General features: G+C 43.8%; 1 pseudogene; it reads right to left on the bottom strand.

Annotated features, from left to right (window-relative positions):
- Window positions 1–22,490, bottom strand: part of LOC126066244 (cadherin-3-like) — a 195,513-nt pseudogene extending 173,023 nt beyond the window's left edge.
- Window positions 22,491–23,101: the final 611 nt, after the last annotated feature.

Raw genomic sequence — 23,101 nt, forward strand, 5'->3', positions numbered from 1 at the left:
CCACAGGAAGCGCCTGACTACTCCACCATCTTGGCCCCACCTTCTCTGCACACAAATAAAATTTCGCTGAAGATCATTCAAAAGTGGTTGCAGCAGTACATCGACACAGAATTGCCAGAAATTCAAGCCAGATTCAGAAGAAGACTTGGAACAAGGGATATCATTGCTGATGTCAGATGCACCTTGGCTGAAAGCAGAGAATATCAGAAAAATATTTACCTGTGTTTTATTGACTATGCAAAGGCACTCAATTGTGAGGATCATAATAAATAACAATGCAAAGAACTGGAATTGCAGCAGAACACTTAATTATGCTCATGATGAACCTGTACATAGTTCAAGGGGCAGTTGTTCATACAGAACAAGGGGATACAGCATGGTTTAAAATGAGAAATGGTATGCATCAGGGTTGCATCCTTTCACCATATCTATTCAATCTGTATGGTGAGCAAATAATCTGAGAAACTGGAATATATGAAGAAGAATGTGGCATCAAGATTGGAGGAAGACACATTAACAGTTTGCTTGCTGAAAGTGAAGAGGACTTGAAGCATTTACTGAGGAAAATCAAAGACTACAGCCTTCAGTATGGATTACATCTCAACATCAAGAAAACAAAAACCCTCATAACTGGACCAATAAGCAACATCATGATAAATGGTGAAAAGATTGAAATTGTCAAGGATTCCATTTTACTTGGATCCACGTTCCACACCCATTTAAGCAGCAGTTAAGAAAACAAACGAAGTATTGCTTTGGGCAAATCTGTGGCAAAAGACCTCTTTAAAATGTTAGAAAGCAAAGATGTAACTTTGAGGACTAAGGTGTGCCTAACTCAAGCCATGGTGTTTTCAATAGCCTCCTATGAATGTGAAAGCTGGACAATGCATAAGGAAGACTGAAGAATTGACACCTTTGAGTTGTGGTGTTGGTGAAGGTTTGGGCTGCCAAAAGAATGAATAATTCTGTACAGAATGCTCTCTAGAAGTGAGGATGACAGGACGTCATCTCACATACATTGGACATGTTATCTGGAGGGACCAGTCCCTGGAGAAGGACATCATGCTTTGTAAAGCACAAGGTCAGTAAGGAAGAGGAAGACCCTCAATGAGATGGATTGACACAGTTGCTGCAACAATGGGCTCAAACATAGTAATGATCGTGAGGATGGTGCAGGACCAGAAGTGTTTTGTTCTGTTGTACGTACGGTCACTATGAGTGGGAACTGACTAGATGGCATCCATTTGAACAGTAATTTTTCACTGGTTTTGCTCCTTTAGAGCACCCAGCCTAAGATATTGGGTACCGAGAGTGGTACTAGGAGAAAAAAATCTTAAGGATGAGTTTTCTGAATTGGTTCTTAAGTCTGTCTAGACCTAAATACACCAATGACTCTAATTCCATAGGGAAGAGAGCACTGCTAATTCATGGCATGAGGTGGCAGTAGAAATACATAAAATATCACCACCATCGGATCAAATATTTATGAGAAACAAGGCTCCAGATGATTATGTGTTTGATGTCTTTCAGCATTTCAGTCAAACTTAGAAATATAAGGAAGCAGATTGGTTGGTTCTAATTTCACTAGACAAAGTGGTGAAAGAAAGAAATGAGCTCAGGACTTCAGATTCACAGCTCAGCTCTCACATAAAAGACTTGATAGTTGCCACTTGTGCCCTGAAGGAAAGCCTCATTTCTTGTAGTAACAGAATCGTTATTGCCGAAAACCAAACCCAGTGTCCTATTGTAAGAGTGACTGAATTACAACACCAGTTAAATTCCCAACCTCAAATGGGGTCTGAAGTTAAAGTGAGGGCATTGATTGGGAAGAAATGGGATCTTGGAACTTGGGATGGGGACATATGGGCAGATAATCAGAAATCTGAGGATACTGAACCCCTAAATTTCGTTGAATCACTCCTGTCAACAGAGCCAGCCCTCTTACTCCCAACTGAAGAGATTACTCCATCTTTGTCTGCTAAACGAGGGTTAATAAGATTAACCAAGCTGTGTCTGAAGAGCCTTTGTCTGAGACATCACTTGGAGCAATGGCTGGGGCATTGCCTGGGACATCGGCTGAGGCAGATGCTTTAAGAGATACTGCTGAATGTCCTCAGAACCCATCCCTACCACCCGTTTTTGCTTCTAAACCTATAACTAGACTTAAGCCCCAGCGAGCCTCAAGAGGTGAAGAACAGTGTGACCGAGGAGGAAGTATACTCTGAAAGAACTGCTTGATTTAGAAACCTGGGGAGTGTGTGTGGCAATGGCTGGTGTAGTGATTAAGAGCTACAGCTGCTAACCAAAAGGTCAGCAGTTCAAATCCACCAGCAGCTCCTTGGAAACCCTATGGCGCAGTTCTACTCTGTCCTATAGGGTCACTATGAGACTGAATCAACTCAATGGCAATGGGCTTGGTTTTGGCTTGGCTATTAAGGGTGTGGGATAATAGTGCAAGGAACATAACTCTGGATCAGTCTGATATTGATACGAGTCCACTAAGCATAGATTCTTCATTCAATGAAACTTGAGTGGTTAGAAAAGGATGTAATAGTTTATTTGGTTGTGTAATCATTAAGGTAGTGTGTCAACTTGGCTGGACCATGATTCTCAGCAGTTTGGCAGTTATGATGTAGTTTGGCAGGCAGGTGACTTCTCTGATGATTTTTGATATAATGCGATCATCTCTATGGTGGGATATGCTGTGAGTAGCTAATCAGTTGAAAGGAAGTTTACTTGGAGGTGTGGACTACATCCAATATAGGTGGACTCTGGCAAGGGTCGTGGGCTTTTGCTGTCTCTGGATCCTGCAGCTGATTCCTGTTCATCTGACCTCCAATTCTTGGTACTTGAGCTATCAGCTTACTTGGTATCTTGCCTGCTGATGTGGTAATTCATTTGTCTTGGCAGCCTGTGAGCAAAAGCCCTGCTTTCTGACCTGTCCATCTTGGGTTCACCTGTCCCTGTGCCTACTTGAATCAGGAGAAGCCTCCAGCCTGACCCACGAATTTGGGAAGTTCCAACCTCAACTACTGCTTGAGCCATCCTTGATATAAATCTGTGTCTATATATACTTATACATTTTCCTGGTTTTGTTTCTCTAGAGAACCCAGCCTAAGACTGGTTGATTCATTGAAGCATGGATTAAGTGGTGGCCTACACTAAATCAAGTTGAAATGCCAGGTCTACCTTGGCATATTGTAGAAGAAGGTGTCCAAAGGCTTAGGGAAACTGGCATGTTAGAATGGATGTATCAAGTTGGACTCAAGACCCATGTATGGAGTACCCAGAGGACACTACTTTCACCACAACGGTGAGGAACAAATTTGTGAAGGGAGACCTAGCATCCTTGAAGACTGTTGTGTTTGCTATTCTATGTAAGTCAGATTTGACGGTGGGAATTTCCCTAACTGAGCTAAGGCACCGAACTATAATGGGGCTGATTGGATCCCAGGGTGGTGAGGCCAAGTGGTGACACTCCATCACTAAAGACAAGGTGGGCATGGTAACCATAATGGACAGCACAGTCAAAGCAGTAATCAGAATAATCTAACTCATAAGGACTTATGGTGTTGGCTACTTTGTCACGGCGTCCCTAGGAGTAAAATATTTACTTATCTGTACAAGTGGAAGAATTCTAGGTCAAATTAACAGCAGTCTAACTTGAATTGCCATAATAGAGTCACAGCCCCTCAGTCTATTCCCAGACTTAAGCCAGTTTACAGACCCACAACACCTTGAATGAAGGGGAGACTGGGTCACCTTGAGGAAGGACCCCATTACACTGCCAAAAATTTATACTTTCTACCAGCCTTCCCCAAAGGGATCTTGCAGCCTTTTATGAGAGTGAATGTTCATTGGAGAAAAGGAAATAAGCAGGCTTTTGGGGGATTACTGGACCCTGTCTCTGAACTGGCACTAATCCCAGGAGACACAAAATGTCACTTTGGCCCACCAGTCAGAGTGTAGGCATATGGAGGTCAGGTTATTAATGTAGTCTTAGCTCAGGCCTGTCTCACAGTATGCCCAGGGGGTCCTCAAACCCATTCTGTAGTGATTTACCTATTTCCAGAATGCATAATTGAAATAGACATGCTCAGCAACTAGCAGAACCCCAACACTGGATCCCTAACATGTGGGGTAAAGTCTATTATGGTAGGAAAAGCCAAGTGGAATCTATTAGAACTGCCCCTACCTAGGAAAATAGTAAACTAAAAGCAATAGTGCATTCCTGTAGGGATTACAGAGATTACTGCCACCATCGAGGACTTGAAGGATGTAGGGGTGGTGATTCCCACCATGCCCCCATTAAATTTGGCCATTTGGCAGTGCAAAAAATAGATAGACCTTGAAAAATGACAGTGGATTATTGACAACTTAACCAGGTGATTACTCAAATTGTAGCTGTTGTTCCAGATGTGGTTTCATTGTTTGAGCAGATTAATACATCTCCCAGTACCTGGTATGCAGCTTTTGATCTGGCCAATGGCTTTTTCTTGATTTTTGTTTTGAAGGAACACCAGAAGCATTTTGCCTTCAGCTGGCAAGGATAGCAGTACACCTCCACTGGCCTGCCTGGGGGGAGGGGGGAGGGTACATGAGCTCTGCAGCCCTATGGCATAATATAGCCCCAAGGAAACTTGGTCACCTTTCCCTTCCACAAGACTTCACACTGGTCCATTACACTGATGGCATTACGCTGATTGGACCTAGAAAGGAAGAAGTATCAATGACTCTAGACTTGCTGGTAAGACGTTTGTGTGCTAGAGGTTAGAAATTAACCTGACAAAAATTCAGGTACCTTTCACCTCAGTGAAATTTCTAGAGGTCCAGTGGTATGAGGCATGTTGAGATATTCCTTAAGTGAAAGGTAACTTGTTGCATTTGACCCCTCCTACAACTAAAAATGAGACACAACACCTGGTGGTCCACTTTGGATTTTGGAGGCATCATACACAGCCTATATAAAGTAGAAACAATGTATGTACTTCATAGTTTTCCTTACCAGAATTGAGAAAACAGGGAGCACTCTGAAAGGGCAGTTTTATGCTAAGCATAACACCTCTACAACGTTCCTTAAGCTTTGCTGATACCTTAGGGTACATCTTGCTAATGAATGCCTAGAATAAATTGAAATCACTGACACTGTTCAAAGCTGTGGTGCTGAGATGCTGAATGTAGTTGCCGGGGAAGGAGCTTGGTGACATCACTCTTCCTGCTCGTATTGTACACTGCCTCTTTAACAGCTGCTTCAAAACAAACCCTGAATGTTATTTTTGCTTTTTTGGTAAAAGCAAAAATGCTCTTTGGGTTTCTTTCCGTTAGCACAAACAGCTACCCAAATAGGTTTTTCTCAAAAGTGAAGTGGCTTCTCATTAGATATTAGATAATAACTACTTTATGTGAAGGGAAAGACAACACATAACACAGGAGAGGTCAGCACAAATGGACTCAACCAAAAGCAAAGAAGTTTCCTGAATAAACTGAATGCTTTGAAGGCCAGTGTAGCAGGGCAGGGTGTTGGAGACCATGGTTTCAGGGGACATCTAAGTCAATTGGCATAATAAAATCTATTAAGAAAACATTCTGTATCCCACTTTGGAGAGTGGCATCTGGGGTCTTAAATGCTAGCAAGTGGCCATCTAAGATGCATTAATTGGTCTCAACCCACCTGGAACAAAGGAGAATGAAGAACACTAAGGACACAAGGCGATTATGAGCCCAAGAGACAGAAAGGGCCACATGAACCAGAGACTACATCAGCCTGAGACCAGAAGAACTAGATGGTGCCTGGCTACAACGATGACTGCCCTGGCAGGGAAGACAACAGAGAACCCCTGAGGGAGCAGGAGAGTGGTGGGATGCAGACCCCAAATTCTCATAAAAAGACCGGACTTAATGGTCTGAGTGAGACTAGAAAGACCCCAGTGGTCATGGCCCCCAGACCTTCTGTTGGTCCAGGACTGGAACCATTCCCAAAGCCAACTCTTCAGACAGGGATTGGACTGGACAATGGGATGGAAAGGGGTGCTGGTGAGGAGTGAGCTTCTTGGATCAGGTGGACACTTGGGACTATATTGGTATCTCCTGTCTGGAGGGGAGATGAGAGGGTAGAGGGGGTTAGAAGCTGGTGGAATGGACATGAAAAGAGAGAGTGGAGGGAGGGAGTGGTCTGTCTCATCAGGGGGAGAATCATTGGGAGTATGTAGCAAAGTGTATATAAGTTTTTGTGTGAGAGACTGACTTGATTTGTAATCTTTCACTTAAAGCACAATAAAAATTAAAAAAAAAAAGTGAAGTGCCTTAAGGCAATCTTTTGAGAACCAGGGGTTACCTGTATCCTTCACTTCGGTGTGCTACTTCAGTCTATTTATCAAGTGACTAAAAAAATCAACAGTTTTTAGTGGGGCCCAGTACAAGAGACATCTCTGCAACAGGCTCAGGCTGCAGTATGAGCCGTTCTGCTACTTGGATCGTATGATCGGGCTAAGCCAATGGTGCTTGAAGTGTCAGTTGCGATAGAAATGCTGTTCAGTCTTCGGCAGGCCCCAATTGGTGAATCACAGTGCGGACCCTTACTATTTTGCCATCCCCTTCAGATAACCACTCTCCTTTTGAGAAACAGCTTTTAGCTTGTTACTGGGCCTTAGTAGAGACTGAACGCTTAACCATGAGACATCAAGTCACCATGTTCTAGACATTTCTGCTCATCATGAACTGAGTGTTGTCTGACCCATAGAGTCGTAAAGTCAAAAGTGCATAGCAGCCCTCCATCATTAAATGGAAGTGGTGTATACAAGATCCAGCTTGAGCAGGAACTGAAGGCATAAGCAAGTTACATGAGGAAGTGGCTCAAATGCCCATGGCCTCCACTTCTGTTACATTATCTCCCCTCTCCCAATCTGCCCCTATGGCCTCATGGGGAGTTCTTTATGATCAGTTGGCTGAGGAAGGGAAAACTTGTGCCTGGTTTACAGACAGTTCCATGCAATATGCAAGCACTACTCGAAAACGGACAACTGCAGCACCACAGTCCTTTTCTGGGACCTTCCTGAAAGACAGTGGTGAAGGAAAATCCTCCCAGTGGGTAGAACTTTGAGCAGTGCACATGCTTGTTCATTTTTCTTGGAAGAAGAGATGGCCACATGTGCAGCTGTGTACTGATTCATGGGCTGTGGCCAATGCTTTGACTGGACGGTCAGGGACTTGAAAGGAACATGATTGGAAAATTGGTGACAAGGAGGCATGGGGAAGAAGCATATGGATAAACCTCTCTAAATGGGCCAAAGAAGTGAAGATATTTGTATCTCATGTAAATGCTCACTAAAGGGTAACCTCGGCAGAGGAGCATTTTAACAATCAAGTGAATGGGATGATGCACTCTGTGGCTACCAGTCAACATTTTTCCCCAGCTACTCCTGTCATTGCCCGTTGGGCTCATGAACAAAGTGCCCATGGTGAAAGGGATGGAGGTTATGCATGGGCTCAGCAACAAGGACTTCCACTCACCAAGGCCAACTTATCTACAGCCATGACTGAGTGCCCCATCTGCCAGGAGCAGAGAACAACACTAAGTCCCTGATATGGCACCATGCCTAGGGGGTGATCAGCCAGCAACCTGGTGGCAGGTCAATTACATTGGACTACCTCCTGTCATTGCCCGTTGGGCTCATGAACAAAGTGCCCATGGTGAAAGGGATGGAGGTTATGCATGGGCTCAGCAACAAGAACTTCCACTCACCAAGGCCAACTTATCTACAGCCATGACTGAGTGCCCCATCTGCCAGGAGCAGAGAACAACACTAAGTCCCTGATATGGCACCATGCCTAGGGGGTGATCAGCCAGCAACCTGGTGGCAGGTCAATTACATTGGACTACTTCCATTATGGAAAGGGCAGCATTTTGTTCTTACTGGGATAGACAGTTACTCTGGATACATATTTGCCTTCCCTGCACACAATGCTTCTGTCAAAACTACCATCTGTGGGCTTACAGAATGCTTTATCCACCTTCATGGTATCCCACACAGCATTGCCTTGGATCAAGGCACAGCAAATGAAGGGTGGCAATGGGCCCATGCTCTGGGAATTCACTGGTCTTACATGTTTCCCATCATCTGGAAGCAGCTGACTTAATAGAACGATGGAGTGGCCTTCTAAAGATACACTTATGGCATCAACTAGGTGGCTACACCTTGGAGGTGTGGAGCAATGTTCTCCAGGAGGCTGTATAAGCTCCAAACCAGAGTCCAATAGATAGTTCTCGTTCTCCTATTGCCAGGATTCATCGGTTCAGGAATCAAGGGGTGGAAATGGCAGTGGAACCACTCACTATTACCCCTAATGACCCACTTGCCAAATTTTTGTTTCCTGTGCCTGCAACCCTAGGCTCTGTGGGTATAGAGGTGTTAGTTCCAAATGGAGGAATGCTGCTACCTGGTGACACATCACTGATTCCATTGAACAGGAAGTTAAGAATGTCACCCTCATGCCTCTGGATCAACAGGCAATGAATGGAGCTTCCCTATTGGCTGGTGTGATTGATCCTGATTACCAAGGAGAAATCAGATTGATACGACACAATGGAGGTAAAGAAGAGTATGTCTGGAATACAGAAGATCCTTTAGGGTGTCTCTTAGTACTACCATGTCCTGTGATTAAAGTCAATGGAAAACTACAGCAACCCAATTCTGACATGACTACTAACGGCCCAGACCCTTCGGGAATGAAGATTTGAGTCACCCCACCAGGCAAAGGATTATAACCAGCTGGTGTGCTTTTTCAGAACAAAGAGAACATGGAATGGGTGGTAGAAGAAGGTAATTCTAAATACCATCTGTGAACATGTGACCAGTTGCAGAAACAAGGACTGTAATTATTATGGGTATTTCTTCCTTGTTTTCTTATATGTGCATGTACGCATATATATGTTTTTTATGATATGTGTGTGTATACAAAACAAATATTTTTGTTTTCTTCCTTCTCTTATTCCATCACATAAAATATAAGATTTAAATGGTGTTGGTACATTTTCAGTTGTACACGTGTTAATGGTAGCATATTAGATGCAAGTATGACTTTATAATTGTCTTTATTTAGAGATTATGTATGGTTTAAGAGGGTGTGTACTGATGTCAAGTTGGCAAAGTGTGGACTGTGATGGTAAATGTTATGTGTCAGGTTGGCTAGGCCATGATTCTCAGTATTATGTAGTTATCCTTTATTTTGTGATCTGATTAATGTTTCCTTGGGGGTGTGGCCTGCATCCAATATGGACTTTCTGGCAAAGCTTTCTTGCTCTGTATCCTGCTTCTGACTCATCATCCTCTGACCTCCAGTTCTTGTACGTGAGCCAGCAGTCTGCTGGCTGACATGCAGATTTTGGAGTTAGCCAGCTCTTGCAACCCTGTGAGTGAGCAGCATTCTACCTGACCTGCCAATTTGGGGTTTGGTGGGCCTTGCAACAGCATGAGTCAGGAAAAGCCTCCAGCCTGATGCCTGAACCACGGATTTGGGACTTGCAGTGTCCACAACTGTGTAAGCCATATCTTTGAGATAAATCTCTCTATATTTATATATATACCCTACACTGGTTTTGCTCCTCTAGAGAACCCAGCCTAAGACACTTAGACTGCCCCTAAGCCTCACCTCAATGATGAGGTGCCAGTTTTATCTGGGTTGGCTAGATGCAGACAGTACATGGGTGTGGGGATGAAATTTGGCACCATATCATTGTGGAGAACCACCTCAGACCGGACCTCCAGACCCTGGTGAACTTGGGTAATGTCATAGTCCTTTATGAAAATAAAGATCATAGATTGATAAGGATCCTCCTTACCACCTGGATGCTTTGGCCCATGTGTAAGTTTTAGACAACAGCTAAAGGTTAGAAATTTCTTAAAGCCCTAGTTTCTACTCACCTCTATCTTTCTAAATTAAGTACAAGCTCAAAGTCACCTTGGCTGGAGGAAAGTTGATGGTCGATTCTACATGAAGGTTGATGCTTCATACTAGGGTCTGGTCAAGGTAGCCAGTGTAGTCAGTTTTTGGCTCAACTATCACTGCCTGTACCCTGAGGGCACCTAGTTCCAGCTCCTAGATCTCCCAGTGCCTCACCTGGTTTTCTTCATCACCTTCCTGTTTGCCATTGTGGAAGATGTTCCAGGTGTTGTCTTCTGGGACCAGAAGAGGCTTCTTGCCCTTCTGCTTCTTTCTCATCAACAAAAGAGCACCAGAAGGAGGGCTGAAAGGGTTCAGGAGTGAATACCCCCCCACACCAAACCACATGTCTGGCCAATACCCCTAAACCTTTAGGGCCCCATTTAATTTTACACCCCTCCACTCAGTAACCAGAGCAACAACCTCTATGTCTTGTTCCTTCCCTGCTTAACACACTTAAATGGTTCCATCTGCTCTTAGGGGGAAAAAAAAACTCCTTAACAAGGCCCCTGCTTCTGTCTTCAACCCTTCCAATCACCACCAATGTCTAGCTACATTAGCCTCCTCTGAATTCCTCACGTATGCCACACAATTCCTCACTTCAGAATCTTCATATGGGCTATTTCTTCACCTACAACACTCTCTGTGCATATACATGGTTCTTTCTCATCCTTCAAATCTCAGCTTAATATTACTTCGTTTTAGAAGTATTCTGACTTCATTGCCACCACCTATAATTCCATATAATTTACTATCATTCTTCCCCATGTTGGTGTATTTGTCCTTATGAAAATCCTCCTTTATGGGGATGGGGACCTCCAAGAAGACATTACCTTTAAATGAAACTCTCTTCTAGTCACCAGATGGCTCCTTAATAAGCCTAGGGTTTAACTTAAAGCAAGATAATGCAACACTAATATGGTGCAATACTTTGAATTTAGGTGTAAATGCTAAGTTAGGATTTTAAGACAGAAACTGGTTTTTAGAGATTATGATTGGCAAGTTCTTTTTATATGGGAGTACTAGATAGCTAATGGCTGTTTGCTTTTCCTAATTGCCATGACTACACTCAGTTAACCCCATACTAGGAGGATGCCCTCTGGCCCCCTCTTTGAGGCAGTTGGATGTAAGACATTACAGCCACTGCTTAGGTTTATCATCTTTTTGCCTGCTGATGGAACTTCTGGTTCTTTCTGACCAGACAAGACAGACCTAGCTTTCGTTGGAAATCCACAGGTTCTCGGGATACACACACCATGTGAGCTAAACTGTAACTCCTTATTTATTTTCATTCTCACTGGGCCTGGGGGAAGGTAGGAGGTGACCTCGACTTCTCACCTAATATGTCTTATAAGGCTTATATGTCTAATGCCTACTGATATCTCCATTTGGATTGGCCTGGCAAAGTTGCTCTTTCCACTGTCCTTCCCCAGTCTGTAAATGGAAACTCCACGTTCCTAATTACTCAGGCTAAAAGCCCTAGAATCATTGATGACTATTGCCCTCAAACCACACATCAGTCTGAATGGACTCTATCTCACTGTACGACCGTCACCTCTGATCACCTCCAATGCTATCATCTTTGTCTGAGCCACCATCATCTCACTCCTGGATTATGGCAACATCCTCCTAAACTGTTTTTTCTGACTTTACTCTGCTCTCCACTAAAGTCTGTTCAGTGGAAATTCTGTAAAAGTTAAATCTAATCACATCGTTCCTCTGCTTAAAATCTGCTGACTTCCCATTTTATGCAGAATAAAAGCCAAAGTCCATACAAGAGCCTACAAGGTCCAATATGATGATCCCCATCAACTTTTTGACCTCATCTATGCTTTTCCCTCTCACTCACTCTTTTCCAGCCATATTGGCTTCCTTGCTATTTCTACGCACTAGACATAGTCCTGCCTCAGGGCTTTCATACATGTTCCCTCTGTCTGGAATGCTATTCCCCTAAATATATGCATGATTTGCTTCCTAAACTTTCAGATCTTTACTTGAATATCCCCTTCTCAGCAAGGCTTTTCCTAGCCATCCTATTTAGAACTGCAGATGTCCCCCCTATCTTGACACTCTTATTTCGTTAAGTGCTATACTCCCAGTGGCCAAAACAGTGCTTGACACATAGTTAAAAAAAACCTGAAACCAGTTGCCGTTGAGTAATTCCAACTCATGGCAACCCCATGTGTGTCAGAGAGGAACAGCACACCATAAAGTTTTCTTTTGGAATTAGATTGCCACATCTTTCTCCCAAGGGGCCTCTGGGTGGATTCAAACCACCAACCACTCTGTTAGTAGCTGAGTGCTTAACCATTTGTGCCACCCTGACTTAATAAGTATGTTGAATTATTTTAAGCTTGATCTTGTTGTATTCATATCTGATTGAATGTGTGTTTTCTGTGTAAGGACAAGTCAAGGAGTAGTAGGAGCAGCTGTGATAGGTTCTACCTTTAGGGAAAAGACAATTTTTAATTAAACTCTGCCCCCTAGACTAGTGGTTCTCAAATCCTAGCTACATCAGAGTCTCCTGGAGGGCTTGTTAAAACACAGATTTCTAGACCTCCTCAAGTTTCTGAGTCACTAGGTCTGAAGTGGGGCCTGTTAATTTTCCTTTCTCACAAATTCTGGGTAATGTTAATGTTGCTGACCTGGAGGCCACATCTGAGAACTGCTCTAGCCACTAGACTCCATCCAACAGGGTCAAGTCTGTTTGCTCACTACTGTAACCCAAAACCTGCGCATTTCAAAAGCTTCGTAAATAGCTACCGGCTGGAGGACAATCCTAGAATTAAGAGTTCGAGGAATGTAAATTCCTTGAGGGACTGAATTGGTAGACTGAGGGCTGTGGGGATCATGGTCTCAGGGAACACCTAGCTCAATTGGCATAACATAGTTTATAAAGAATATGTTCTACATTCTACTTTGGTGAGTAGCATCTGGGGTCTTAAAAGCCTGTAAGTGGCTATCGAGGATACTCCACCGGTGTTACCCCTTTAGGAGCAAGGAATAATGAAGAAAACTAAAGATACAAGGGAAAGATTAGTCCAAGGGACTAATGGGCCACATCTACCATGGCCTCCATCAGGCTGAGTCCAGTAAAACTAGATGGTACATGGCTATCACCACTGGCTGCTTTGACAGGGATAACAATAGAGGGTCCTGGACAGAGCTGGAGAAAAAATGTAGAGCAAAATTCTAACTCAAAAAGAAAGACCAGACTTGCTGGCTTGACACAGACTGGAGAAACCCAGAGAGTATGGCCCCGCAACACCCTTTCAGCTAAGTAACGAGGTCACTCCTGAGGTTCACCCTCCAGCCAAAGACTGAACAGACCCATGGAACAAAACAAGACTAAAGGGGTGCACCAGCCTTTGGGCAGGGACTGGAAGCCAGGAGGGAACAGGAAGCCTGGTAATAGGGAACGCAGTGATGAGAAGGGAGAGTGTTGACATGTTGTGGAGTTGTTAACCAATGTCATAGAACAATGTGTGTACTGTGTTTGATGAGAAACTAGTTTGTTCTGTAAACCTTCATCTAAAGTACAACATAAAAACAAAAAGTTTAAGGAATGGATGGGCAATGGTCCCTTAGTCCCAGAAGTTCAAGATAGAATCAGCTCTTTTAACATCCTGGTACTCATGCCACAGGGCCAGGAAAGCCTCCAAGATGGATAGGATGAAACCCCACTTACAGCATCTGGGGCAGGTCTTCACATGGCTGTCACAGTCACACACGGTGGCCCTGCCGTGGTCAGACAGAAAAAGGTGCACATCATATGTGTCTTGCTTCAGGAACTCATTCAGGGACAAGGCCACTGTGTCTCCTAGAGTGGACAATTTATCAGCCTTGGAGTACCATATGTTGGGGGAACTGAGTATATTATACATCTGCATCTGGGTAACATGGAGAAATATCCCAAAAGCATGCTTTGGTTGAGTGTTAAAAATAGATATTTGGTCAAAGCCAAATTTGTCATTATGGAAAGGATTATTTATTGTGGTAAAAGAATAAATTCATCAATTTACTTGGAAAAGTATCAACAATTGCAATATTTTTTAAAATAAAGTTTTAAAAGTGATGTCATGCAGGACCAATAATTTTTCAGCACCATCAACTGCTGAACTGTTGCTTCAAAAAGAATACATTTATCTCCCTAAGAGATCTAGCTAACACAGTCTCTTAATATTCGTATTAACTGGCCACTTATTTTTCTATTTTCACTACTTTAAAATTTACTAACATATATTATTGCAACATCTTGCTCTTGCAATAAAAAATATATTCTTTATACCTCAAATGTATGAATGAATTCTATATATGAAACACCTAGTTTTAAAGTGAATATTCGGTTATTAATAAATCCAAATGACACCTGCCATGCTTAGATAACTGGTATTGTTAAGAGGATCAGATAGGATGCCAATCTGTGTTATCACAGGACTAATGATATCACACATATTCAGGGATACAAGAAATAGGCATTGGGCTAACTAGGCTTCAAAGTTCCGAAGTCAGTGGCAGATTTTGGCTAACCACAGAGCAGACGTGGCCCACACAAAGGACACAACTCTGGGGAGACTGTGTGGCAGTCCTAGAGTTAGGGAGGAAAATTTTTGAGGGTCAAGGGTCTCTTTAAAGAAAGATCTGCACATAGCACCCTTCATTTTAGACCCAAGTTTCTCAAGGGGGAGCTATAGGCTTGAGTAGCAGTATTTTTTTTTTTATCATAAAGAACTTTCTAAGCATTGCAGGTCCCCATCACTAAATACCAGTAAACCAAAAAAAAAAATGAAAAAACAAACCCACTGCTGTCAAATCGATTCTTTCTCATAGCGACCCATAGGACAGAGTAGCTGTCCCGCAGAAATTCCAAGGCGTGCCTGGTGGATTTGAACTGCTGACCTTTTGATTAACAGCCATAGCTAGCCACCAGGATTTCCAAAATGCCAGTAGTGTCTCCCAATCATAGTGGTAACCATAAACAACCCCCACATTTCTAACTCACCACTCCCCCTCTTAGAAAGTCCCAAAAGGAGAATTCATGCCATTCCTTTTCAGTACCAGCAGGTAGAGACAGTTCTGCAGACTGAGTATTTGGTCTACCATGCAGAGAGGCCAAACACCCTACCAACATCCTGTTCCCATGCTGTTGGGCTGATTTCTTCAGTTGATGGTGGTGCTGATGATATTGATGATGGAGGCCAAATCGATGCTTACTATGTGCCAAACCTAACTCTAATTGCTCACCACAACTTTAAAAGGTGGTTTCTATTATTATCCTTATTTTGCAATTGAGGTTTTGAGAGGTTAAGTAGGTAGGCTTAAGTCACATAGAGCTGAAGTCTGGATTAATTCCCCTGTCAACAGGGACAAAGTGGAACAAGAAAACTAGGTTAAAACCAGGACTCAGGTATCAACATTACTATCAGGTACTGGTACCATTGGGATTTGGTCATAACGTTAACATTTCCACAGGGCTTTTGGGTTTTTGTTGGGAAAAGACAGTGGAGAGGATGGCAGCTTGCATGTAGTGAGCACTTATACGCAAGGCAAGATGTTTTTCATGTATTCATTTACTTAATTGTCACAATAGCTGTATGAGAGTAGGTTTAATTATTGACTCCCATTCTACAGATAAAGAAATTGAGGAACAGTGAGATTTAGTAAATTGCCCAAGTTCATAAAGCTAGTAAATGGATGACTTCGGTCTTAAACCAAAGCATTCTGGCTCCAGAGTCCAAGCTCTTACATTATATGTTCAGTGAAGAAAAAAAAAAAATGGCCTCTGGGCCACAAGGGGGTGACAGAAAACAAACTTGGGCTCCCAAAGGAAAGAGGCTGGATATATACACCCAAATCACAGGCATCCTAAAAATGAGACATTGTGGGTGTCTGAAACAGGTCTCCTGAGTCCTTTCTGGGCTGGGCTTATAAGCAATAATAGAAATGAACATTTACTTTCTTTGGGGTGGGGCCTAAATATATCAGTTCCCCATTTCCCTCCTGGGGGATCCTAACCCCAAGAAGAAGGGATAACAGTTTAAACCATGGTCATGCACTTTCTACAGGGGCTTTATTAGCGCTTGGGGTGCACCCTGAAACCTCAACCACTAAACCCTCACCTTGAATCCTCACTCACTTGATGCCAGTAGGACTCTTCTCAAGTCCTTGAGACAAGTATAAACTCACAGAAGGCTGAGAACCTTGGAGCTGATGGGTTGGAAAGAAACAGGACAGGGAGGTGGATAGGAGCAGTGGTGTGGGGGCCAGGCGCTCTAGTGTCAAAGTCTGGCTTTAATTTCTGCTCTATGACTCACCCACTCGGTGCCTTGGTCATGCAGTTTAAACTCTCTGAGCCTCATCAGTAAATAGGAATAAAAATACTGATCACAGAAGGTGGTAGAAATATTAAATATGGAAAAAAAAAAGCATCTTGCATATCAATAAATAACAGAGCCTAATGGTTCGACAGACCATCTGGGTTCAAATCCTGTTGCCATCATTTTGTAGTGATGACACCTCTGGTAAGATATTTAAGCTTTTGTAAGCCTCAGTTTCCTCTTCTGTAAGATGGGTGTGTGTGTGTGAGGGTGTGACAATAGTATCTTCTTCACATGGTAGTTGTGAAGATTATCTAATCTAAATAAAGTATTTGCAGCAGTGTCTAGCATATAGTAAGCATTCTTAGTATGTGTAAACTACTATTACTGTGTTGGGACCCTGACTCTTATATTGGGTAAGTCACTCCCTCTTTCTCTAGGCACCCATTTTTCCATCTGTACAAGGAAGGTGGCTCAGCTAGAATGGTCTCTAAGAGCCCCTGTGGGATTCCAAAAGCTTATATTAGGCTACCAAATAGCATTTGATTGAGTTTCTGGAGGAGATGGTTACCTCCGTGACCCACAAGATGCTGGGAAGGGAATGTGCGCAGGGTCCTGGTATGAGGCAGAAGCCCACCCAGCAGAGCTGGCACCCACCTGCCACCACTGCTCAATTACCGTTCTTACTGACATCTGCCATCCAGTAGATGTCTGATTTGTAGGTGAGTTGGGCCTGGAAAGGGGAAGTGTTGGGGATAGGTCCTTGACTGTGGTGTTCAGTACTTGGTTGCAGATCTGACAGAGCTCAGGGACTGGGCCATGGTCGTCGATGTTGATAAGTGTTTAGTAGGAGGGTTTCAGTACCCATAGTAGGAGGGCTCCCTGTTTGCAATTACACATATCTGCCCTTGGTTGGGTTGATGAATCAATGTTAAATTCCCCTATGACCTATCCAATCAGCTTGTTTACTCTTGTTTACTGCCCAGCTGTAACTTCTCAATACCTTCCATGCCCCAGCTCCAGTATAGATCAAGGCTGTGTTGGCAAACACTTGACAATCATGCCATTATTCTCATTTAATGTCCATGGAAGACATTACCAATGGATTACAACATAGTAGCAGTCACTTCAGCCAGACAACCACTACCAATCTATCACAAGGGGAAACCTATTGGCCACCTTGGGGCTAATCTAATGTTTGCTTATCAGCTTCAGGAAAGCTTCCCTTCACAGCCCTGCTGTAACCTCTCAACTGCCTCCAGACCCAGGCTGACTATGTATCAAGCCAGAAATGGCAATCACAATCTGTTATCAATAATCAATCATGACACTTTCCCAGTGATCCCAGATGCAGCCTTAGATCTTGCTCAAGTCATTAATCCCAGCAATGCCTTATCAATCAATCACAAGAGGAAACTGACAAGCCAATTCAGGGTTCAGTGAACCACAAACTTAGGCAGAAGGGAGCCCTCAAGGTAACAACTCCTCTTAACTCCCAGGGTTTTTAGAGAATCTGAATCATGGCCAGCCACCTTAGGATCAATCTTTAAAGCACTCCTGTAAAAGATCCCTTTGACTCTCAAGATTGGTTTGCTGACATTCCTCCCCACCATGTTCCTACTATGGGGTTGAAGGAAACGTGCTGTGTCATACCACATGGGAAAAAATGCCCCTTGTAGAAGGATTGGGAAGAAGCTGTCACCATTGTCCATGGCCAAGACTATGACTTCGTAGACGTCATTCTTCACAAACCGTTCATCCTTGAGGTTCAAGTTGGCCACAACAGTGACTTGCCCACTGTCTGGGTGCATTTCCACCTACCCTACTGGGTCTCTCAGAATGTGGTAGCTGGAGAGGAAAAGCTGAGAAAAGTAACACCCAGAGTGCTTAAGAGTTTTGGTGTCATCATTCAAAGCCCCCTCATGCCAACTGGATAATGGAATCATGGCCTCTAGGCTCTTAAGCATCTCACTTGTGAATGGGAAGTAACGGTTGAAGGGGAGACTGTTCTGGCAGGCATACATGAGTAGGAGGGGAAACATCCTCCCCCTGGGTGCCTATTCAACCTCTAGGAGGGTGGGAAGGAGAGGTCCTGTGCAGGAGTGATGGTCAAAATATTGAACAATATGGTAATCAGAAAATTGTTGGCCATAATTAATTACTTTAAAACAAAGATGAGAATGTAAAGGTGCAGGGAAACTAAAGTAAATGGAACAACCAGAACAGAAATAATGAGAATGTTGACCCATTGTGAAGAATATAACCAATGTCCCTGAACTATGTAGAAATTGTTGACTGGGAACTCAAACTGCTGTGTAAGCCTTCACTGAAAACACAATAAAATATTATTTTTTAAAAAATGAACTTCATTCTGGAATGTAAAAGAGGCACTACCATCTATTTGTTGCAAAAGGAAACCCTGAATATTCTGAAACTGTTGAGAATATTCTTAAAAGTATTATGTAAAATTCTGCTTACTTAATGGGAGGTTGGGGTGGTGGTGGTGGTGGCATTTGTTGTAACGAAATTAGGAGGTAAAAGAAATCAAAGAAAGATAAGGCTTATTTTCTTGAAGCCCCAATTTTATTCAAAGGCTTTTTAGAGGAAAGAGTCTGTGTAAAAATGGCACAGTGGTGTCAGATCTCGTCTAGCTTCACAAAGAGGGGAAAGAATCGAAATCAACTTCAACTAGTCCAAGGCTGATGAGGTGGAGGTCAAGCATACTGCTTCGCTCCAACCTTTCCATAAATTCTGACACCAGCTGTCCCTCCCATGGCACTCTTCTTCTCTGCTGGGTTTGATAACTTGTTGCAATGGCCACTCAGGACTCACAGACCATACTAACACTTATGGGGTTTATTAAGGAAGTAACAGGTTACAACTTGGGATCAGTATTATCATGGATTGAATTATGTCCCCCCCAAAATGTGTGTATAAACATGGTTAGGCCATAATTCCTAGTACTGTGTGGTTGTCCTCCATTTTGTGATTGTAACTTTATGCTAAAGAGAATTAGGGTGGGATTGTAACACCTTACCAGGTCACATCCCTGATCCTTCGTAAAGGGAGTTATCCTGGGGTGTGGCCTGCATCTCCTTTTTATCTTACAAGAGATAAAAGGAAAGGGAAGCAAGCAGAGAGTTGGGGAACTCATACCACCAAGAAAGTAGCACCAGGAGCAAAGCACGTCCTTTGGACCTGGGGTTGCTACCTCTGAGAAGCTCCTCAACCAGAGGATGATTGATGACAAGGAATCTTCCTCCAGAGCCAACAGAGAGAGAAAGCCATCCCCTGGAGCTGACACCCTGATTTTGGACTTGTAACCTAGTAGACTGTGAGAGAATAAATTTCTCTTTGTTAAAGCCATCCACTTGTGGTATTTCTGTTACAGCAGCACTAGATGACTAAGACAGAATTTGGTACTGAAAGTGGGGTTCTGTGTTAACAGATACCTAACATATGGAAGCGGTTTTGAAGCTGTGAATGGATAGAGGAACAGCAGTAACAGAAGGCCAGCAGCAGCAGAGAACCTGCAGCAGCAGAGAACCAGAAGCAGCAGAACCAGGAGACCAGCACCAGACAGCACTGGAGCTGACCCACAGAACAAGAGAGCTGAGTGCCTGTGTACAAAAAACTTCCTGGTGGAGTGGGATGTCTCTGAGCCTTTACTGATGGAGCTACAGAGCTTTGAAACACTTGCCCCAGCACGGCAGATGTGGGCTTCAGGTCTAAGGAGCCAAGAGGCCAAGAAACCAGAAAACAGAAGCTGAAGAGACAACACAAGAAGCTGAGCTGCCTCAGTCTCGAAAGGCATGGCCAGGACCTCTGGTGTTTCTAAGTGTAGAGTTGCCACTTGGATGGACTAGGACAATGGTTTGCCTAAAGCTGAGGGAGCAGAGTTGCTGTCTCAGTGGGCCTGGAAGGTGGAGCTGAAATTCAGGGCCAAGGAGCCTCCACTCAGAATCTGGAGAGTGTGGCCAATACCTAGAATCTGGAGGGCAATGCCATTGTGTAAATTGTCTCAGAGAACAGAGGATTATTTTCAAAGCCTTGAGGGCTAATGTAATGTGTTCTGCTGATCTGTTTGGTGCCTGTTATGCCTTCTTTCCCTTCAATTTCTCCCTTTTGTAATTGGAATGTCTAGCTTGTGCCTGTTCTGCCATTGTGCCTTTGGAAGCAGATAACTTATATTCTAGATTTCACAGATGAAGATACATTTTTGGATTTTGGATTTGGAGTTAAGACTTTTGCTATGATACGATGGAATGAATATGTTTTGCATGTGGCAAGCATGCGATTTTGGGGGGGGCCAAAGGGTGGAATGTCATGGATTGAATTATGTCCACCAAAAAATGTTTGTATCAACTTGGTTAGGCCATGATTTCCAGTATTGTGTGGTTGTCCTCCATTTTGTGATTGTAATTTTATGCTAAAGAAGATTAGGGTGGGATTGTAACACCCTTACCAGGCCACATCCCTGATCCAATGTAAAGGGAGTTTCCCTGGTGATGGCCTGCACCATCTTTTATCTCAAAAGAGATAAAAGGAAAGGGAAACAAGCAGACAGTTAGGGACCTCATACCATTAAGAAAGTAGCACCAGGAGCAAGACGCGCCTTTGGACGTGGGTCCCTGTGCCTGAGAAGCTCCTGGACTGGGGAAGATTGATAACAAGGAATCTTCCTCTAGAGCCAACAGAGGGAGAAAGCCGTCCCCTGGAGCTGATACCCCGAATTTGGACTTGTAACCTACTGGACGGTGAGACAATAAATGTCTCTTTGTTAAAGCCATCCACTTGTGGTATTTCTGTTATAGCAGCACTAGATGACTAAGACAAGTATCAACAGGCTGCAACTGGGATCAGGAAGCATGTAGGCAAAATTTCCCTTCTTCAGTGCAGGACAACTTTTTCAGCTCCTCTTGGTCATGCAGGGGTTTCCACAGCCCCCTGAGGACAGGCACCTCTCCGTTCCCTGAGGAAGGGCTCCTAGCCCCTCAGGACAGGCTCCTCTAGGCCCCCTCAGAACAGGCCTACTCTCTCAGCCCTTGCCCTAGGCCCTGCTCATCTTGGCCTCTGCCCTGCTCCGAAAAGTATAACAAAGCTCTTTAGCTCTGCCAGTAGGTGTCCAGAGTCACCTCACTCTACCAGGAATCCTCCTGCCTGAAGGCACTTTCTCCATGGACTGGGATGCCCACTGTGCCCATCTTCTGCTAGTATCCTGGTTCAGCTGCCACCATTTCTCTGCTGCTGCTTCTCACTATCTCTTGCCATCTTTGGTGTTACAGTTCTCTCTCTCTCTGTTCCCTAGGTCTCAGAGGTTCTCAGCACAGGGAACCTGTGTCTAAAGGAAGTACTCCATTCCCAGCTCTTTTTTCTTGATGGTAGTGAGGTCTTCCCTCTGCTGTGGGATTGGCTCTCTTTTAAACCTAGCAAGATGGCAAACTCCTTAGCGTTCCATACACCTTATTTGCATGGTCCCACTCCCACAGGGGTTCCATGCACTTTTTTTTTTACATTCTTAGTAGGCTGTCCGATACACTTGGTGGGTCAAAAACACCTTATTTGCATAGACCCACCCAATCATTGTGTGAGAGTTACAAGACAATACGTGGCTAAAAGGGCCATATTAAGCAATTCACTGCACCACAGTATGCCTACCTACTAAGTAATTTTAAACACTTTACTATTCAAACACCAAGATAAGTGTTATGGGTTGAATGCAAAATAAGCATGAATTCAAATAAAACATACAACTTCTGCAGTTTGGAGACTTTCCTTGTGAGAAGACTGATTGGGGCAGCTGCGGGACAATGGGATCTGGGAGGAGTGACTCCACGGTTCTGCTTCAATAAGATCAGCAACTCTTACCTGTTCTGTGAATTGGATGCATATGTAAGGTTCATTTTGAACATAGGTATCCCCAACACAAGAAGGGGCAGGACCGTGTTGGAAGCCACTGGCCTAATGCACTTCCTGGTGAATGAGGCAGGTGGCCCAACATAATGTTTCCTGCAGCTAAGGTAGGCATGGCCTTCTTATCCTGGAAGCTTCAGGCCTGACTACCCTTGGAGTTACTGTTGTATAAAGCCAAAACTGACTCACCTTCTTGGTTATCAGGATATGCTGGTTGCTCTCAGGGTGGGTGGTGATGGTAAAATGGTCCCTGTCATCACCTGTTACAATGTGGGAGGTGGCATGCCATGCCAGTTGAGTGGGGACATCCAGATCAGCCATTGTCAGCCTCTCTACCTTATGGCTCACCACATTTTTGGGCATCCAGTTCTCGTTCTGTCAAAGTGGAAAGCACAGCATGTTCAGAGCTCAGAAGCTAACTATCCTGAGACTGTTCCACCCTCTGCAGCTGTTAATCCTCCATCCAACTGGCTATGGACGAGTAAGGAGCCACCCCATTGTAGGTGTTGATGGCATGATCCTCATATGTGGTTGTCACACTCATCAAAGAAGTACCTGGAGGGGACATGAGATGACTGAGTGCCCTCCTCTTCCAACTCTGAGTCCAACTCTGCCCACTTATGGGACTCTGAGAGGTTCCTCCCTGCCCTCCAGCTTGCACTCATGTGCCACTTTTTTGGCAGAGGCTGCTAGCTGGTACTCATTTTTCCATTCTCTCTTTCTGCCTTTAAAACAGAATCTTAATTTTAGGCTGGGCATAGGCCTACCAGAACAAAAGACTCTCCAAGTCTCTCTTGAAAGTAGCTGTGACCATACAACTAAGTTCTGACAAATGAGAATTTTGGAAGAAGTGTTTTTACAAGTATGGGGGTGTTCTTCTGACCCCTTCCCTCCTTCCAAAGGTGATGCCTATAGCTCCAGAAGCATCACAA

The sequence above is a fragment of the Elephas maximus genome, chromosome 23 (genome assembly GCF_024166365.1).
Source record: "Elephas maximus indicus isolate mEleMax1 chromosome 23, mEleMax1 primary haplotype, whole genome shotgun sequence".
Taxonomy (NCBI): Eukaryota; Metazoa; Chordata; class Mammalia; order Proboscidea; family Elephantidae; genus Elephas; species Elephas maximus.